The sequence below is a fragment of the Littorina saxatilis genome, linkage group LG14 (genome assembly GCF_037325665.1).
Source record: "Littorina saxatilis isolate snail1 linkage group LG14, US_GU_Lsax_2.0, whole genome shotgun sequence".
In the NCBI taxonomy this organism is placed as follows: Eukaryota; Metazoa; Mollusca; class Gastropoda; order Littorinimorpha; family Littorinidae; genus Littorina; species Littorina saxatilis.
This window is the reverse complement of record NC_090258.1, coordinates 41,606,676-41,621,675: the sequence shown is the minus strand read 5'-3', so window position 1 is coordinate 41,621,675 and position 15,000 is coordinate 41,606,676. Positions and strand designations below refer to the sequence as shown.

Sequence of the window (15,000 nt, the reverse complement as noted above, 5' to 3'; positions counted from 1 at the left end):
GGGGGGGTTCCAGGGGTTCCGGAACCCCACCCCTGGAAAAAGCATGTACCTTGCTTTGACTTTTACTAGTTTTAGCACCAAAACAATGCTGCTCTTAACCCTCAAAACAAGGCCCAGAATGCACCAGATTGCACAGATTTTAACCGTTTTTCAAAAATGTTCCGGGGGAGCATGCCCCCGGACCCCCCTAGTTCGCGCGCCTGCTTTGCAGGCGCGCTCGTGGCTTCGCCACTTCGCTGATTTGCCCCCCCAAAAAAGGAGGAACCCCCCCCCCCCCCTTTACAACTCATTTGGTCCGGCCCTGGCAAGTAAAACGCGTGTTTGACCGTAGCACTTAAGAGCGTCATCAGGCCATGAATTTCAGAAGTTGTGTTACGTCATGCCGTTTTTATATTTAGTCAAGTTTTGACTAAATATTTTAACATCGAGGATGAATCGAGACGAGGGTCGTGGTGTATGTGTGTCTGTCTGTGCGTGTGTGTGTGTGTGTGTGTGTAGAGCGATTCAGACTAAACTACTGGACCGATCTTTATGAAATTTGACATGAGAGTTCCTGGGTATAAAATCCCCGAACGTTTTTTTCATTTTTTTGATAAATGTCTTTGATGACGTCATATCCGGCTTTTCGTGAAAGTTGAGGCGGCACTGTCACGCCCTCATTTTTCAACCAAATTGGTTCAAATTTTGGTCAAGTAATCTTCGACGAAGCCCGGACTTCGGTATTGCATTTCAGCGTGGTGGCTTAAAAAGTAATTAATGACTTTGGTCATCAAAAATCGGAAAATTGTAAAAAAAAATAAAAATTTATAAAACGATCCAAATTTACGTTTATCTTATTCTCCATCATTTGCGGATTCCAAAAACATATAAATATGTTATATTCGGATTAAAAACAAGCTCTGAAAATTAAACATATAAAAATTATTATCAAAATTAAATTGTCCAAATCAATTTAAAAACACTTTCATCTTATTCCTTGTAGGTTCCTGATTCCAAAAACATATAGATATGATATGTTTGGATTAAAAACACGCTCAGAAAGTTAAAACAAAGAGAGGTACAGAAAAGTGTGCTATCCTTCTTAGCGCAACTACTACCCCGCTCTTCTTGTCAATTTCACTGCCTTTGCCATGAGCGGTGGACTGACGATGCTACGAGTATACGCTCTTGCTGAAAAATGGCAGCTACTTGACTAAATATTGTATTTTCGCCTTACGCGACTTGTTACTTTTCGATGTCGATTGTCCCTGACGATGTTGTATTGGACATACTCTGATTAAATACCAGTCAGAGGAAAGTGTGATCATCGGGCTTTTTGTAGAAAGTAACAATTTGGAGATACCTCTTAAATACGAAATGTGAGAGTTCTTTATAAAAGTACACCCCCTAATTTTAAAAATCAAAATTCTACCCGGAAAGTATTTTGCTCTCATAATGACAGGTTGGAATAAATTTGATAGACTTGATATGTATGTTATAACATAGATAAATGCCTGGTCAACACACAGGTGTAGTATTTGAAAGGATACACGTAAAAACATTATTGTGAGAGACAGTTAATTTGTTATTAACTTTTCTGAGACAAAATACCCCTTTGAGTGCGTACGTACCCTGACAATTTCAGCCAGTGCTGGTTTCTATCTGAATTGCATGTTATCCTCCGAATTACTCCTCAATATAAAGTCAGATGATCAAATATATCGTGATGGGCAATGAGTGTCATGTTTCTTAATGTTATACATAGAAAATAGGTTGTGAACTGTTTCTGTCGGTTTTACGTTTCACTGAAGGAACCATGCATTGATGTGTAAAACAAAACAATCTGGTGAATTTCATGTGAACGGAACAAAACAGGACAATTTAGTTTATGTAGTTACTGAATGTAGATTGAGCTTGCAGGGCGTTATTTGAACATCGCAACGACAGCGATGACGTCACGCGTGACGTCAATGTTACAGGTAGGCAAGGTGTGGAGTCTAGAATGAGCAGTGCATGATGATCGGAAAGATAGACTGCCTACAATACACAGAGCAATCGGTACTCACTCAAAAAAGGTGTGTCTTGTGAAAAGACATATGAATGTACTATCTAAATTGTTTTGTCGTGGAACTCAGCAAAAGAAGCGTCAATTCCCAATTGGAAGGCAAATCATCTCAACTACACTGTGCACAAACAACGAGGATATATCTTCAGTGCGACACATCTCATGTTAGGCAGCAGTGTTTATGCCAGAAATATATGGGTATAATTATGACGATTTGCCTTTCTACTGCTCAAAAATTGGTTTAAAGGATTTGAGCATTATTTTGGTATGACAGCACAGGTCCCTGTCCATGTAAATACCTACTCACATAAATAAGGGGTTTTGACAGCATGATTCTCTTTAAACCGTCAAAAAGGCAAATAAAACTAAGCAATATTTCACATGTTTTACACCAGTGAGTTTCGTTGGAGATTTAGCTAACAGGGCATACCTATTTTGTTTAAATCTGCCGCGCAGTCAGGCTGATTTAACGTGTGAAAGAGAGCGCCCACAAGGTTGAGAAGTAAGACGATTGAACAATTAGTCTCGGAGATAAATAGTTCCCAATGAGGATCCTTGTGTTCAAAAAACGGTCATGAGAAAACGGCGTAAACAGTTCTCAAAATGGTGTCAATTAATAATAAAACATTTTGAAAATGATCGCTTTATTGCAAGAAAGAGGTTGAAGATGACAAAACCACTTCGCACAATGAGTCTGTGGTGTTCAAAGTACCTACAAATGCTGAGAACCCAAAATACGTTTTTGAATCAGCATTTCGGGCCATCTGTGGCCTTAATGTATTAGAAAAAAGACGCTTGTAAAAACGATTTTTGGTTTAGCACTTGTTGTAAAATTAATAGTTTCATTTCGACATTTGGAAGCTTGTTTGTTTGTTTGTTTGTTTGCTTAACGCCCAGCCGACCACGAAGGGCCATATCAGGGCGGTGCTGCTTTGACATATAACGTGCGCCACACACAAGACAGAAGTCCCAGCACAGGCTTCATGTCTCACCCAGTCACATTATTCTGACACCGGACCAACCAGTCTTAGCACTAACCCCATAATGCCAGCCGCCAGGCGGAGCAGCCACTAGATTGCCAATTTTAAAGTTCGAACCCACGACCTCCCGATCACGGGGCGGACGCCTTACCACTAGGCCAACCGTGCCGGTAGATACTGTGATGAAAGAACTATTCTCTTTCCTGTGTTTAAATCACATTACATCTTACCTGTATGAGTAGTTCTCACCTTCGTGCAGTGGGAAGGTGCCAAAACAAAGTATGACGATCCGTTTCACCTCATAATGTTATACTTATTTTGGTTGTTAATTTGTTTGAATTCTTATATCTCACCTGCGCCGTTGGGAAAGCTGTTGAAATGTGCCCAGGTAAACATCAAATTAACTGCCTGTCTATTGATCAGCGGTATTTGCGTCTTTGGTCCTTTGGAATATGATAATGCAAATATGCGTGTGTGTGTGTGTGTGTGTGTGTGTGTGTGTGTGTGTGTGTGTGTGTGTGTTTGTGTGTGTGTGTGTGTGTGTGTGTGTGTGTGTGTGTGTGTGTGTGTGTGTGTGTGTGTGTGTGTCGATAGTGTCCAGAAGTTAAATTGCTGTTGGAAAAACAGACGACTAGAGATATTAATTTGTGTGTATATTTTAAGGCCCACACCGCCTTGGGAAAGCAGTTCGTCTCACCGGCTTTGATCAAGTCAGGCTGTTACCAGGAACAAGACCATCCTTCCACTTGGTCAATTACTAACAATGATCAGCCTGGGATCTCTGTGCACACTTGTATTTATTTAAATAATCGATTTTGTAAAAGGCGCTGGTGCCTTTTTTTCTGAATTAATTCATGAAAACAATCCAACTGACAATCACCACAAGAAGCAGTCAGGGTGCTGAGTGTTGGTATGTGACCAAGTGGAGGGAGGGTCTTGTCCCATGTACAAGGTATGTGACCAAGTGGAGGGAGGGTCTTGTCCCATGTACAAGGTATGTGACCAAGTGGAGGGAGGGTCTTGTCCCATGTACAAGGTATGTGACCAAGTGGAGGGATGGTCTTGGCCCATGTACAAGGTATGTGACCAAGTGGAGGGAGGGTCTTGTCCCATGTACAAGGTATGTGACCAAGTGGAGGGATGGTCTTGGCCCATGTACAAGGTATGTGACCAAGTGGAGGGAGGGTCTTGTCCCATGTACAAGGTATGTGACCAAGTGGAGGGAGGGTCTTGTCCCATGTACAAGGTATGTGACCAAGTGGAGGGATGGTCTTGTCCCATGTACAAGGTATGTGACCAAGTGGAGGGATGGTCTTGGCCCATGTACAAGGTATGTGACCAAGTGGAGGGAGGGTCTTGGCCCATGTACAAGGTATGTGACCAAGTGGAGGGAGGGTCTTGTCCCATGTACAAGGTATGTGACCAAGTGGAGGGATGGTCTTGTCCCATGTACTAGGTATGTGACCAAGTGGAGGGAGGGTCTTGTCCCATGTACAAGGTATGTGACCAAGTGGAGGGATGGTCTTGTCCCATGTACAAGGTATGTGACCAAGTGGAAGGATGGTCTTGGCCCATGTACAAGGTATGTGACCAAGTGGAGGGAGGGTCTTGGCCCATGTACAAGGTATGTGACCAAGTGGAGGGAGGGTCTTGTCCCATGTACAAGGTATGTGACCAAGTGGAGGGATGGTCTTGTCCCATGTACTAGGTATGTGACCAAGTGGAGGGAGGGTCTTGTCCCATGTACAAGGTATGTGACCAAGTGGAGGGATGGTCTTGGCCCATGTACAAGGTATGTGACCAAGTGGAGGGATGGTCTTGTCCCATGTACAAGGTATGTGACCAAGTGGAGGGATGGTCTTGGCCCATGTACAAGGTATGTGACCAAGTGGAGGGAGGGTCTTGGCCCATGTACAAGGTATGTGACCAAGTGGAGGGAGGGTCTTGTCCCATGTACAAGGTATGTGACCAAGTGGAGGGAGGGTCTTGTCCCATGTACAAGGTATGTGACCAAGTGGAGGGAGGGTCTTGTCCCATGTACAAGGTATGTGACCAAGTGGAGGGATGGTCTTGTCCCATGTACTAGGTATGTGACCAAGTGGAGGGAGGGTCTTGTCCCATGTACAAGGTATGTGACCAAGTGGAGGGAGGGTCTTGTCCCATGTACAAGGTATGTGACCAAGTGGAGGGATGGTCTTGTCCCATGTACAAGGTATGTGACCAAGTGGAGGGATGGTCTTGTCCCATGTACAAGGTATGTGACCAAGTGGAGGGAGGGTCTTGTCCCATGTACAAGGTATGTGACCAAGTGGAGGGAGGGTCTTGTCCCATGTACAAGGTATGTGACCAAGTGGAGGGAGGGTCTTGTCCCATGTACAAGGTATGCGACCAAGTGGAGGGATGGTCTTGTCCCATGTACAAGGTATGTGACCAAGTGGAGGGATGGTCTTGTCCCATGTACAAGGTATGCGACCAAGTGGAGGGATGGTCTTGTCCCATGTACAAGGTATGTGACCAAGTGGAGGGATGGTCTTGTCCCATGTACAAGGTATGCGACCAAGTGGAGGGATGGTCTTGTCCCATGTACAAGGTATGTGACCAAGTGGAGGGATGGTCTTGGCCCATGTACAAGGTATGTGACCAAGTGGAGGGAGGGTCTTGTCCCATGTACAAGGTATGTGACCAAGTGGAGGGATGGTCTTGGCCCATGTACAAGGTATGTGACCAAGTGGAGGGAGGGTCTTGTCCCATGTACAAGGTATGTGACCAAGTGGAGGGATGGTCTTGTCCCATGTACAAGGTATGTGACCAAGTGGAGGGATGGTCTTGGCCCATGTACAAGGTATGTGACCAAGTGGAGGGAGGGTCTTGGCCCATGTACAAGGTATGTGACCAAGTGGAGGGAGGGTCTTGTCCCATGTACAAGGTATGTGACCAAGTGGAGGGATGGTCTTGTCCCATGTACTAGGTATGTGACCAAGTGGAGGGAGGGTCTTGTCCCATGTACAAGGTATGTGACCAAGTGGAAGGATGGTCTTGGCCCATGTACAAGGTATGTGACCAAGTGGAGGGAGGGTCTTGGCCCATGTACAAGGTATGTGACCAAGTGGAGGGAGGGTCTTGTCCCATGTACAAGGTATGTGACCAAGTGGAGGGATGGTCTTGTCCCATGTACTAGGTATGTGACCAAGTGGGGGGAGGGTCTTGTCCCATGTACAAGGTATGTGACCAAGTGGAGGGATGGTCTTGGCCCATGTACAAGGTATGTGACCAAGTGGAGGGATGGTCTTGTCCCATGTACAAGGTATGTGACCAAGTGGAGGGATGGTCTTGGCCCATGTACAAGGTATGTGACCAAGTGGAGGGAGGGTCTTGGCCCATGTACAAGGTATGTGACCAAGTGGAGGGAGGGTCTTGTCCCATGTACAAGGTATGTGACCAAGTGGAGGGATGGTCTTGTCCCATGTACAAGGTATGTGACCAAGTGGAGGGATGGTCTTGGCCCATGTACAAGGTATGTGACCAAGTGGAGGGAGGGTCTTGTCCCATGTACAAGGTATGTGACCAAGTGGAGGGATGGTCTTGGCCCATGTACAAGGTATGTGACCAAGTGGAGGGAGGGTCTTGTCCCATGTACAAGGTATGTGACCAAGTGGAGGGATGGTCTTGTCCCATGTACAAGGTATGTGACCAAGTGGAGGGATGGTCTTGGCCCATGTACAAGGTATGTGACCAAGTGGAGGGAGGGTCTTGGCCCATGTACAAGGTATGTGACCAAGTGGAGGGAGGGTCTTGTCCCATGTACAAGGTATGTGACCAAGTGGAGGGATGGTCTTGTCCCATGTACTAGGTATGTGACCAAGTGGAGGGAGGGTCTTGTCCCATGTACAAGGTATGTGACCAAGTGGAGGGATGGTCTTGTCCCATGTACAAGGTATGTGACCAAGTGGAAGGATGGTCTTGGCCCATGTACAAGGTATGTGACCAAGTGGAGGGAGGGTCTTGGCCCATGTACAAGGTATGTGACCAAGTGGAGGGAGGGTCTTGTCCCATGTACAAGGTATGTGACCAAGTGGAGGGATGGTCTTGTCCCATGTACTAGGTATGTGACCAAGTGGAGGGAGGGTCTTGTCCCATGTACAAGGTATGTGACCAAGTGGAGGGATGGTCTTGGCCCATGTACAAGGTATGTGACCAAGTGGAGGGATGGTCTTGTCCCATGTACAAGGTATGTGACCAAGTGGAGGGATGGTCTTGGCCCATGTACAAGGTATGTGACCAAGTGGAGGGAGGGTCTTGGCCCATGTACAAGGTATGTGACCAAGTGGAGGGAGGGTCTTGTCCCATGTACAAGGTATGTGACCAAGTGGAGGGAGGGTCTTGTCCCATGTACAAGGTATGTGACCAAGTGGAGGGAGGGTCTTGTCCCATGTACAAGGTATGTGACCAAGTGGAGGGATGGTCTTGTCCCATGTACTAGGTATGTGACCAAGTGGAGGGAGGGTCTTGTCCCATGTACAAGGTATGTGACCAAGTGGAGGGAGGGTCTTGTCCCATGTACAAGGTATGTGACCAAGTGGAGGGATGGTCTTGTCCCATGTACAAGGTATGTGACCAAGTGGAGGGATGGTCTTGTCCCATGTACAAGGTATGTGACCAAGTGGAGGGAGGGTCTTGTCCCATGTACAAGGTATGTGACCAAGTGGAGGGAGGGTCTTGTCCCATGTACAAGGTATGTGACCAAGTGGAGGGAGGGTCTTGTCCCATGTACAAGGTATGCGACCAAGTGGAGGGATGGTCTTGTCCCATGTACAAGGTATGTGACCAAGTGGAGGGATGGTCTTGTCCCATGTACAAGGTATGCGACCAAGTGGAGGGATGGTCTTGTCCCATGTACAAGGTATGTGACCAAGTGGAGGGATGGTCTTGTCCCATGTACAAGGTATGTGACCAAGTGGAGGGATGGTCTTGTCCCATGTACAAGGTATGCGACCAAGTGGAGGGATGGTCTTGTCCCATGTACAAGGTATGTGACCAAGTGGAGGGATGGTCTTGTCCCATGTACAAGGTATGTGACCAAGTGGAGGGATGGTCTTGTCCCATGTACAAGGTATGTGACCAAGTGGAGGGAGGGTCTTGTCCCATGTACAATTAGCCTGGCCAGATCTGATCGAGACAGTGAGACGAGCTGTGTACACCAGGCGGAGTCGGCCTTTAATTGTATGTATTATCAATTGCTTCCAGAAGGTAAATTAAGTTTATAAAAAAAATAGCACATTAAACATATTTCAGGGTATAATTCTACGTAAATCTTCGTAATGTCAATTGTTAAATTGCTTATTTAAAGGCAGAAGACGAGAGGGATGGTTGTCTTAAGTACATAACACCGAGCGTCGTCAACCACAACGGTATCTTTACACCAGTACTATTGCCAGCAGACGTTGTTGTTTTCAGTACATAACACCGAGCGTCGTCAACCACAACGGTATTGATACAGCAGTGCTATTGCCAGCAGACGTTATTGAGACGAAAACATCATAGGTATACCTTCTTCTTTTTCTGTACGGGTATCATCATCATCATCATCATCATCATCATCATCATCATCATCATCATCATCATCATCATCATCATCATCATCATCATCATCATCATCATCATCATCATCATCATCATCATCATCATCATCGTCGTCGTCGTCGTCGTCATCATCATCATCATCATCATCATCATCATCATCATCGTCATTGTCATCATCATCCTCATCATTGTCGTCGTCGTCGTCTTCGTCAACATCAACGTCGTCGTCATTAATATCATTATCATCATCATCATCATCGACATCAGCATCATCATGATCTCCAGCACTGAATACAATGATAATGAGTTTTATTTTCTTTGTTTAATTAATTGGTATTGCTGGTGAGCATTGTCATGCCTTACCATTGACTATATAGCAGTCTTTCTAATTCAGCGTCGTTTGCTTATTTGATTCCAGATATGAAGGGCGCTACTTCTCTGATATTTGTTCTCTTGTGCATCGGTAGCAAAGCTAAAACAGACACAGACAGAGATATCCGTAAGTTCGATCTTGCTGTTTTTGTTAATGTGGTTAATGTGTTGTTTTTGTTTTTGTTATTGTTTTACATTTAGTCAAGTTTTGAATCACTGTTTTAACATAGAGGGGGAATCGAGACGACTCATCCCACAAAGTAAACAAATACAAAAAAATTACAGCATTTTAGTTGTTATTCACTGTTGCAAAAAACATCAAACACAGAAAATGGACAAAACTTACTAAAACTAGAACAACAAAACAACTTCTGACCTGTTAGTAGCAGTCAGTACCTTCTGAAGTGTGTAAAGTTCAAAGAAATCCTTCTTCCAAGTCACAAACACAACACCAAACAGTATGTAAGCACACCACTCTGTCACAGTTGTTCCAATGATAGTTAAGAATAAAACATTCTGTATGATGTGTACTTGTATGTGCCTATGTGTTCTGAGACTGTTGTTTTCTATGTATGCTCGAGACAAAAGAACATTTTCTGTTGTTACATCAGACAATAACGTTTTATTGAATTGAATTGAATTGAATTCTCTTTTAACAAAAATTGAATGGGATTTTCTTTCCGTCAAGGTTTCATTAAACATGTTGCAAGGACTAAGTGCAAAGACTGTTGTTTTCTATGTATACTCGAGCCAAAAGAAAATGTTCTGTTGTTACATGGGTCGTTTTAAAAAAAATGTCGCGAAAGCTGTCCCCGGACTTTGGCTCTGCACAGTCGTCGCGTCTTAAAACAAAGTAGATACCATTTTGTATCGTTTTGTTCGTTGTCCAAGGGTCATTAACTTCCTGTAACAAAAATACAATTTTATGTTAATATGGTTTGTAGAGCGTGCGTTATCTGACGCAAGGGTGCCAAAAAACGAGTGTCCCACGGTCGCCAACCAGTCTTTCAGATCTATTCGTTTCTGTTTTACAGTATCGGATAATCATGAAATTTGGTCACATCATTGTCTTTATTGATTTCCTTTTGCTAAAGTTAATTTTTTTTTATTAAAACTTGGTCCTAGGGGTGCATACTACGAAATAAACTTTTGTCCCACAAAAAATGTCCTTGCTGTTACGACTGAAGAAAATTGATAACAGAAAAAAATGTGGATCGCCAAACTCGATCAGATCCGATTTGATATAAAGAAAGAGAATGCTTTCATCATTTGATTAACTACAGATATACAGTTGCAGACGACATAAACAACATCAAAATATTGCTGCCTTTCAACTAAGGTGAGATGCCCCTCAAAATGTTGTCCTTGCTGTTACGGTACTTTCAAATTGGAAGAGTTCGATTCAAACTCTGAAAATCTCACAGTTTGTAGAAATTTTGATCCAGATCAGGAATCACACAAGTTTATTTCAAAGCGACGTCGCTTTGGAAATTGCGACACAAAACACCCCAAATAGCCTTGCTGTTACGGTCCTTGCTGTTACGATTCTGGGGCCAGTTTCCACTGTGCGCACTGAACACGTACTTGTGAATGGGTCATGTCTTAAACTGCATATTTCAGTGACAAATCTTTGGATTTTCCAGACTAAATTACACAGTGGGTACTTTTGTAAAAATCTGATCAGTTTTAGATCTATTTTATTGTCTGCGCGACGGTTAAATACAAGCGAGAACATACTTTGCTCTGTCGCAAGTGCTCATTTTCTTCGAGATTTTAAGCTGATTTCTCTGGCCAACACCTTACATTGCTGCGAAAACATCAATCGCAACTAGCAGCTGAATAAAATAGTTCATTGACTATAAGTCTTATTGGTTTTGTTTTGTGAATCTGACTATTGTTATGACAGGATCAGTGAATGGACGTTCCTGCTCACCACGGAACTCAGAATAGGTTTGTGACGTTGTTATTGCTTCAAATCATTATAAAAGCGTCTTTGGCAGCAGTAGACACTTATTTGCCTGTCTCTATAGTTTATCTGCGGGCTTTCAATTGTCTTTTTGGCTCACGCAAGTGTAGCCTATGCGATGCTAACTTTTGTCTGTCTGTGCGTGCGTGTGTGTGTAATAGAAACTTTAACATTTGACTGAACACCGAAATACTAATTTTACCGAGTTATTATCCAAGCAACAGCTTCAAAGTATTGAAGCGATGATCAACATTTCGTCGGCACGTATGTAGATAAAGTGTGTATCCAAAGAAAACGGGTGGTGGTTTTTTTTTTTTTTTTTTTTGGGGGGGGGGGGGGGGGTAAAAACAGGTGACGCATGGTTTGTGTTGTGTGTGGTATGTAGACCAGGTCAGGGGTCAAGGTTAGGTCAGATCGCGTGAAGCCTAAAAGCAAATACACGATTTTACAAACTTCATTTTTCGAGAAAAAAAAAGTTGGACCGATTTGGCGACATTTTTGGAAAACGACCCACATCAGACAATAACGTTTTATTGAATTGAAATGAATTGAATTCTCTTTTAACAAAAATTGAATGGGATTTTATTTCCGTCAAGGTTACATTAGAAGCATGTTTTGCGAAGACTTTATCCCACGTAACAACACGGTCTGCTGTATCCACAATGTGTATGAGCTTGGGAAGGTGGACGACGCATGCTGTGGCTATGGTACCTACAACTCAAAAAAGGACCTCTGCTGTGGTGATCAAGAATGGAACGGCGCTAATTTCAACCGCTGTTGCGGGAGAACCGCATACCACTCGCAGGATAAAATTTGCTGCGGTGCTAATCTAGCAGCCGGAGACGCCTGCTGTGGGCCTACCGCCTACTACAAAAACAAAGATAGTTGCTCATGTAAGCTCGTTCCTCGTGGTTAGTCTGTGGTGACGGCTGCTGTTGGGACACCCCCTACATTACCGGTTACCAGCAATGCTGCGAAGGCCATTTGCAAGACCGCTGGAACAACTACCTTTAACAACAACAGTCTCACACCATCTGTCCCAAGCTAGGCCAAATGGTTCTAAGAAGACGTTAAAACTAATTATCATCATCATCTCACACCATGTAAAAAGTCAGCTCTACCGGTGACAACAACAGTCTCACACCATGTAAACAGTCAGCTCTATTGGTGACAACAACAGTCTCACACCATGTAAACAGTCAGCTCTACTGGTGACAACAACAGTCTCACACCATGTAAACAGTCAGCTCTACTGGTGACAACAACAGTCTCACACCATGTAAACAGTCAGCTCTACTGGTGACAACAACAGTCTCACACCATGTAAACAGTCAGCTCTACTGGTGACAACAACAGTCTCACACCTTGTAAACATTCAGCTCTACTGGTGACAACAACAGTCTCACATCATGTAAACAGTCAGCTCTACTGGTGACAACACCAGTCTCACCCTATGTAAACAGTCAGCTCTACTGGTGACAACAACAGTCTCACCCCATGTAAACAATCAGCTCTACTGGTGACAACAACAGTCTCACCCCATGTAAACAATCAGCTCTACTGGTGACAACAACAGTCTCACACCATGTAAACAGTCAGCTCTACTGGTGACAACAACAGTCTCACATCATGTAAACAGTCAGCTCTACTGGTGACAACACCAGTCTCACCCTATGTAAACAATCAGCTCTACTGGTGACAACAACAGTCTCACATCATGTAAACAGTCAGCTCTACTGGTGACAACAACAGTCTCACATCATGTAAACAGTCAGCTCTACTGGTGACAACACCAGTCTCACCCTATGTAAACAGTCAGCTCTACTGGTGACAACAGTCTCACCCCATGTAAACAATCAGCTCTACTGGTGACAACACCAGTCTCACCCCATGTAAACAATCAGCTCTACTGGTGACAACAACAGTCTCACACCATGTAAACAGTCAGCTCTACTGGTGACAACACCAGTCTCACCCCATGTAAACAATCAGCTCTACTGGTGACAACACCAGTCTCACCCCATGTAAACACTCAGCTCTACTGGTGACAACACCAGTCTCACACCATGTAAACAGTCAGCTCTACTGGTGACAACATCAATCTCACCCCATGTAAACAGTCAGCTTAACTCTATCCATGAACAGTCTTACTTGGGTTAAGCTCTGCTGATGTCAACATTCTGAATAAAATCTGCAATGAAAACATAATTCTCTCTGTGTGTCTCTGTGTCTGGTCTCTCCCTCCCCCCCCCCCCCCCCTTCATCTCCCTCCCTCACCCCTTGTTCCCTTTCTCTTTCCCTCTCTCCTGATCTCCCTCCCTCCCTCTTCAGAAATCCATCATAAGCCCCCATTGCGTCCCCAATCCATGTTTAACTTGTTAAAACGTTCCTCTCTCTCCCCCTCCCCCCCCCCCCTCCCCCTTTCTCCCCCAACCCCCTCTCTCCCTTATTTTACCTCTCCCTACCATCTCCCTCCCTCCCCCCTCCGTGTTTGTGTGTGTGTGTGTGTGCGTGTATATGTGTGTGTGTGTGAGTATGTGTGTATGTGTGTGTGTGCATGTGTGTGTGTGTGTGTGTGTGTGTGTGTGTGTGTGTGTGTATGTGTGAGTATGTGTGTATGTGTGTGTGTGTGTGTGCATGTGTGTGTGTGTGTGTGTGTGAGTATGTGTGTATGTGTGTGTGTGTGTGTGTTCGTGTGTGTTTGAGAGAGAGAGAGAGAGAGAGAGAGAGAGAGAGAGAGAGAGAGAAAGAGAGAGAGAGAGAGAGAGAGAGAGAGAGAGAGAGAGAGAGAGAGAGAGAGAGAGAGAGAGAGGTGTCTTTTGCTGGGGTATGCAGTGCCTTGGCGTTGCACATCTACTTAATTTATTTTGTTTTGTTATTTCGTACGTTCGTTGATAACATGTCCCAACACCCCGCCCACACACACACATACACACACACACACATACACAGACACACACACGCACACACACGCACACACACATTAGAATCCCCCCCCCCCCCCGAATCCCCTCCCCCATTCTCCACCCGATAGCTCCTCTTTGTCTCACTCTCTCCTCCTCACAAATAACAATTTGATACACATTCATCTTTAATCCACCCCCTCCCCGAATCCCCTCCCCATTATCCACCCGATAGCTCCTCTTTGCCTCGCTCTCTCGGCTGCCTACTTGAGTGAGTAACAGAAGAGACATTGTCATATCTCTACTAGGATATGTTACCCAGAGGGGAACTGAACATGTTCGACAATATTATGAACCAGGTCAACAAGAGACAGTCATGTATGTAATGAGCCAATCAGTCAGATGACATCAATGTGTCAAGTTCTGAATTCTTCTCATACCACTGTCCGCTGGGCAGATTCACTTGAACTTGAAGCAGCTTGTTTGGATACATATCGTCCTCGCTCAAGATCGTAAAATGCCCAATTAAGTACTTGATATATCAATGGCCGCCCCCGCTTTCAGTCTCACGCACTGAGCTAGTCTGATTAAACAGCTTTCTAAAGGTTGCGTCCGTCTATGTGAAACGTGTTTTTCCTTTGTGTTCCACTGCTTGCGACCCATTGTTTCGCTATACTGACTCGAAAGTTGAGGCTAAGAGAATGTGTATCCCTTGAACTGAACTGAATTAGGGCTGACATTGTGACTATTGGAAAGACCCGGGCCGCCATCTTTGGCCGGTCCGTTTCCAATCATGGTCTCGACAATCAAGTAATCTGTGCATGTGTACATGGAGTACAATAAGTGATAACGTCTCATGTGGAACAACTCAAAACAACTTACCTTCGAGTTGATTACGATGGATATTTTAGTCCTGAAAGGGTTCATCAAAGTTGAAAACCAACTTTCGGATACACAAAGTCGACCGTCCCATCACAGGAGAACACTGTCGGCCGGTTAGTAACGGGTCTTTTTTTTTTTTTTTTTTGGGGGGGGGGGGGGGAAGTTTCGCACTCGCAAATCCATTTAACTCAGCAAATTACTTGAAACAATATGCATTTATGTTATACTCTTTTCGTCTTACACAATTAGTGAACCTCTATATTTGACCGAACA

The 15,000-nt window shown here is 44.4% G+C and overlaps 1 long non-coding RNA gene across 1 annotated transcript in view; it reads left to right on the top strand.

Annotated features, from left to right (window-relative positions):
* The first annotated feature begins 8,259 nt into the window (after positions 1-8,259).
* LOC138947789 (uncharacterized) overlaps positions 8,260-15,000 on the top strand; it is a 10,907-nt gene continuing 4,166 nt past the window's right edge. Inside the window, exons 1-2 of the long non-coding RNA XR_011449801.1 lie at positions 8,260-8,565; positions 9,023-9,103. This is a non-coding gene — a long non-coding RNA (uncharacterized lncRNA). The remainder of the gene's footprint in view (positions 8,566-9,022; positions 9,104-15,000) is intronic.